The following is a 6000-nucleotide window of genomic DNA, read 5'->3' as shown; positions in this document are numbered from 1 at the left end:
CCTGAGGGTATAATGTATCCTTTTGCTGTTTGTCACTGTATTCCTTGCACACCTCAAACAATGTTCTCAAGCGGGCATTCATTCCTGGCCAGTAGATACACTCTCATGCTTGCCTTAGGCATAAGTCTATTCCCAGGTGTGAGGCATGGATTCAGTTCATAATGTCTCTCCTCAAAGCTGCAGGGATCCCTATCCCATCTCCCTTAAACAGGATTCCATCCTGTGTACATAGTTCATCCCACCATTGGAAATTTGGGGCAACTTCTGGTGGTACTTGTGCCTTGTGCTGTGGCCACTAGGATGATTTGTTTAACTGCTTGAAGCACAGCATCATGTTCTGTGCTCTGTGGTATTGCTTTGAGACTGCTTTTAGAGATGGGAAGATCTTGTACCATATTAATAGACTCTACCTCCTGTTCTACAGAACCATCTGTGTTGATCTTTGGAAGGTATGCTTCTGCTGTGTCTCCAACTTGCAGACATTTCCCTGCCTGGAGTCTCAAAAGTGTGCATTGAAGTCTCTTAAGAGCACTCAGCAAGTTTTTTTTCCTTATGATCTCTAAAGGTTTGTGATCTGATTGCACATCTATGCTCTGTCCAAAGGTGAATTTACGGAACTGTTCCAGTCCAAACTATACTGCTAGAAACTCCTTTTTTTATCTCTATATACCTCCTTTCTGTTTCAGTCATTGCTCTACTAGCAAAAGCTATGGGCTACTGGTTTTTCATCAGTGCTGCTCTAAGACCTCCTTCTGAAGCATCACACTGCAGCACTAGCTGCTCAACTGGACTGTAATACTTCAGTATGGGGGCCTTGCTGATGAATTTTTTCATTCTTTAGAATACCTCCTCCTGGGCTGGATCTACACTTACCGCCTTTTTTCGCTTCCATTGAGGTTTCACCACCAGCCTTTCACACTATGCAGTACCCGCCTCGAATTGGAACCGGAATTTCCCACTTCTGTGCTCCCACTTTCAATACCCTAATGCCCGAGTACTTCCCCTTAATGTGCTCTGATTTTCCACCTTCGCTACTGTATCTGGTCGTAGTCCCCTCCCCCGCCTGTCCATATATGGCAGTGTTTGTATTTCCCTCCTGACCAATCACAGCTGTCGATGACCCCATGTCTTCTTCCAGCTACTGATCACATAGCTTCCTCAGCAGCCCGTTTCCTAAACAACAAGCAAACGGCTGGATGTGCACGCGCTTGTCTGATCTCAGAAACTAAGTGAGGTCGGCCCTGGTCAGTAGTTGGATGGGCGACCGCCTGGGAATCAGGCTTCCTGCACTGAGCAGGGGGTTGTTCTATCCCTTCAAAGTTTTAGCCCCTCTGGATGTTTTTTTTAAAATTAAGGCATTATCCTCGCAGAATCGGGGCTTCTCCATGATGTTTTTTTTTTCTAATTCAGGCATGATCTTCAAGGAGTCGAAGTTGTGAAGCTTCACAACTTTGAATCTTCGAAGTTCATGCCTGAATTAGAAAAAAAAAACATCGCGGAGAAGCCCCAATTCTGCGAGGATAACGCCTTAATTTAAAAAAAAAAAACATCCAGAGCGGGGGATAGGAGGGGGTAAAACGTAGTCTCATTTGAAGGGATAGAACAACCCCCTCAATGCAAGAAGCCTGATTCCCAGGCGGTCGCCCATCCAACTACTGACCGGGGCCGACCCCGCTTAGCATCCGAGATCAGACAAGCGCGCGCAGGAAAACAGCACAGCGCTCAAGTGTGAACCGAGCTCACGCATTCAATGAAGCACTGCAATGGGGAAAATGGGTGAGTGTGAATAATCATGTTTTAATGTGAGAATATTTAACCCGATGGGACACCGAATTCATTGCGATGGTGGGCGCAATGTAAATCGGCCCCTGGTTCTGTGCCCATTCCCAGGCTGTATTATTGTGCATTAACAACTTCAGTGGCTCACAAGCATCATACAAGTGTGCACAGAATTTGGACAAATAGTTAACTATCCCAATAAGACGTTGGGCTCCTTTGATACCCTGTGGTCTGGGATCTCCACAATGCCACTAACTTTCTCTGGGTCTGGTTGTAGACCAGAGGTCAACAGATATTCAGCATAAGGTACTTCTTCTCTTCTCAGCTGTGTTTCATCAGCATTCAGTTTAATGTTCTTCTCCCCACACCTTTTGAGAAGTTGCTGTAGTTTGGCATCATAGTCCCTGATTGCCTCTTCCTTATCGTCCCCTTCTCCTATGACAAGAATATCATCAGCCACCATCTCGATGCCCAGAAGCCCTTCTAGTGCTTGATTCAGCTTCCTCTGAGAAACTTCAGGAGCAGAATTAACCCCCATGGGCATCCTTAACCAGCAATACCCGCCAAAGGCTGTGCTAAAGGGTTTCAAGTGGCTGGATGTATCTTCTAGCTCCACATGCCAAAATCCATTCTTGACATCACCAACCATGAACACTTTTGCTCTAGGCAGTTTGGTAGCACATCCTCAATTGTTGGGTTATGCAGTGGGTAGTGGCTTCTTTTGAGTACTATATTAAGTGATTTTGGACCAATGCAGATTCTCAGTTTGCTAGATGGCTTCCTTACAACTATTAGGCTGCTGATCCAGTCAGTACTTATTTCGATAATGCCTTTTTTTCTGTAAGTTTGTCAATTCTTTCTTCAGTGGCTCCAGCAGGGCTAGCAGGATTCTGCGTTTTGGTAGTCACACCGGTTGCACTTGTGAGTCTATTTCTAACTTCATTTTGCCTTCAATGTTTCCCAGTGCCCTAGAATATGTCTCCATATTTTATAGAACGTTGGGAACAGAACATAATGACTATCTTTGCTTTTCAGTAACCCAGAGGATATTGTAATGTTGCACTGTAATAAACTCCACAACCTGTGCTCCTCAGCTGCACAGAAATGGATGGGTGTCCAACTTGTCAATCACTATAAATTCTAGGTGGTACTGTTTCTCATTGCATGGACTTGTTATAGACAGCTGGGACTTGCCCAGTGGCTTCACAGCTGTTTTGTTATACATTAACAGTACTTGGTGACATTTTTCGATTTTGATGCTGCTACTCCATACATTCACAGATAGGACATTACAAGTGGCTCCACGATCCACCTGGAATCGCATAAGCCTTTGCTCCAGCATCATTGTTGCAAATATAGCTGAGCTGTTGCCCTTTTTCCTGTAAAGTTTGTATCCTGTGAAGCTGTCAAATTTACACCAAAGATCTCCTCCTGTCTATGATCTCCTGGTCTTTCATCACTCCATGGAGTATTATTTTTTCTTATTTGGGCCACTGCAAGACTGGCTCTTGAAATGGTTCCATTTTCCACATCCTTTGCATACTTTTCCATAGGCAGGGCATTTGTCATTCCATTTTTCATGGAGCCTTCCATAGCACATGCACTGAATCATATTGTTCGTGTTCGCAGGTAGTTTGTCAACTTTGTACTTCCCGCACCCCCTTGACCTTGCGGACAAGCTCTGTACATATAGCTGTCGATATAGTTTTGACCCTTTGTTTAGACAATTCTGCTGCCCTTGCAATTTGTTGACATTTTTCCAGGGTTAGATCTAAGTAGTCTCTCCTTCAAGGGAGAGTCCTATGTGCCACACACAATCCCATCCCTAATTAGGGAGTCTTTTATGTCTCCAAAGTTACATGTAGATGCCAGAGTCTTCAGTGCTGTGATACAGGCATCTATTCCTTCCTCTTCCTCCTAGTTTCAGGTAAAAAAAAAACTGGTATCTCTCAAAAGTCTCATTTTTCTTGGTTCACAGTAGGCATCAAACACTTCTATTAGCTGTTTTAGTGTTTCAGGGTCCCCTGGAATCAGTGTGGCATTCACTTCCCAGCCTTTTTCTCCCAGTAAATAATAAAACAACTTTATCTTCGTTTTCTCCTCTTTATCAGCCATGGTTAGCTCTGTATAGAGACTGAATTCTTGCTTCCACTGCTTCCATGTCTGTGACAGGCTCTTTGCACTGAAATCCAGTTGTTCTGGAGACCTCAGGCATTCCATGCTTCTTACAATCTGTTTTAATCACTGCTAGGCCTTGATGTTTCTCTCCTCTGGGGCTTCCTAACACACTTTCAGCTGCCACCACGTTTCACGTGACATTGTTTACTTAATCAAAGGAGCCATTCCTAACTTCATATAAATAGTGTGCTTTATTAAGATGGTTTCTTACGAAACAATTATAGGCTTTCCTTGGCTCTCTAACACTCTGTCTCCTCCTCCTCAGTTCCTGTTCCTCCTTCAAACTCCACTTCCCTGCTACTGCTGTTTTTACTTCTAAACTCCATACATATTAATACAGAGGGAGGTTTTGGGAGAGATGCCACAGGGCTCTGTCTCAGGCCCTTAAATAAAGGTGTGCAGGGAATAATCAAATTTGCAGATGACACTAAACTGGAAGGGAATAGAGAACATCTCAGAAGACAGGAATAAAATTCGAAATGGCCTTGAAGGAATAGAAAACTGGGCTGAAACTAATAAATGAAATTTAATGGAGACAAATGCAAAGTTCTGCACTTAGGTGCAAATAAATATAAAATAGCATGCACAGACGTAGGATGGGGGATACCTTGGCAATGGTATATGTGAAAAGGATCTCAGGACTATAGTTGATCACAAGCTACAAAAGATGTGGCTACAAAAAAGCTATTGTTACAGCATGGTCAGCTATATTGTAAGCCACTTCATGGTGGATTTTTGCCTTGAGAAGTGGGATATACTTAAAATAAATAAACAATTCTATTTTTGAAAGTACCTTGTTTTGCTGAGTTTTTATGCAACTTTGTGAATTTAGCACCATTCTTTATGAGATTAAAAGATGACTTATGGGAGTGGTAAAACTAAATCCCCATAAATGGGGTTGGGAAAGAAAATGAGACAAGCTTAAGGATAATTGCTGGTTTTTTGGTCAGGGGGTAGTCCATTGTTGTATGAACACAGGATACATTTATAATTGGATCCTGTAATTATAATCCATTTATAATAACCTAGTTCTAGGTTATTATGGCTGTTTCATTGATTTCTGTGCTGTTTATTGTTTTGCAGTATATTGTATTTTATTCTTTTAATTGTTTGTCTTGTAGTTTATATTTTTAACTCTTATATGGCATTTTAATTTTTTAACTCTTTGTAATCTGCACAGAGAATATTAGTTATTGGGTGGATTAGAAATGTACTGAATAAATCATCTAAAAGGAGCTGAGAAAATCTATGGCCAGATAGAAAAGTAATGGCAAGTCCTGTCAGTCAATACTCCGCAAGTTTGTGCCACAGTGTAGGAAGAATTGGGCCAAAGGAGTGTTAGCAAACAGTTCACTGGCACATTGATAGAGTGAAGATATTGTCACCTGCTTAGCACACAGGAGGCTTCTGAGCAGATGGGAGGCCTGGAGGGTTGCCCCTTGGCAATGCTGGCCCTTGCCTCATTTGTTCCAAGGCTTCTGTTGCCCCAGAGGCCTTGGAAGAGATACAGTGGGGCCTATCACTCTTCCCCAGGCCCCTCTGTGCATAGAATCATAGAATAGTAGGGTACATGTCCAACCTACATGTTTTCCTCCAAGGCCTGCAGAGAATACTGACAGATAGTGTTATCACTCCACATTCTAGAAGCCTTGTCAGAGATGGGGCAAGGTCTAGCAACAATGCCTTGGGCTGTTTAGGCTTTCCCTCACCCACTTTGAGGCCTCCAACATGAACAGCAGGTGGCAATACATGCCGTGTCTCTACTGTGAATGCTGTAATCCACTCTGGATTTGGGAGCAGAATGGAATGGATCCATTCTGTCCTCTGACAATCTTTTCAGATTCATTCGTGTCTCCCAAGAAATCTCTCTGTGTATTGCATGGCTAGAAAATCTAATGTGAACAAACTAATCCAAATTTCCTGTGCTCCATTTAACTGCTCTTCCCAGGAAAACAAATAGGCTAGTTCATAAACAAGCTATAGCTTTTGGACTGTAAGACTTACTGTGCCAACAAAATAATTATTGAAATGAAATATACAAAT

The sequence above is a fragment of the Heloderma suspectum genome, chromosome 7 (assembly GCF_057233095.1).
Source record: "Heloderma suspectum isolate Gila_16-S chromosome 7, 16-S_ref, whole genome shotgun sequence".
In the NCBI taxonomy this organism is placed as follows: Eukaryota; Metazoa; Chordata; class Lepidosauria; order Squamata; family Helodermatidae; genus Heloderma; species Heloderma suspectum.
This window is presented reverse-complemented; position numbering follows the sequence as displayed.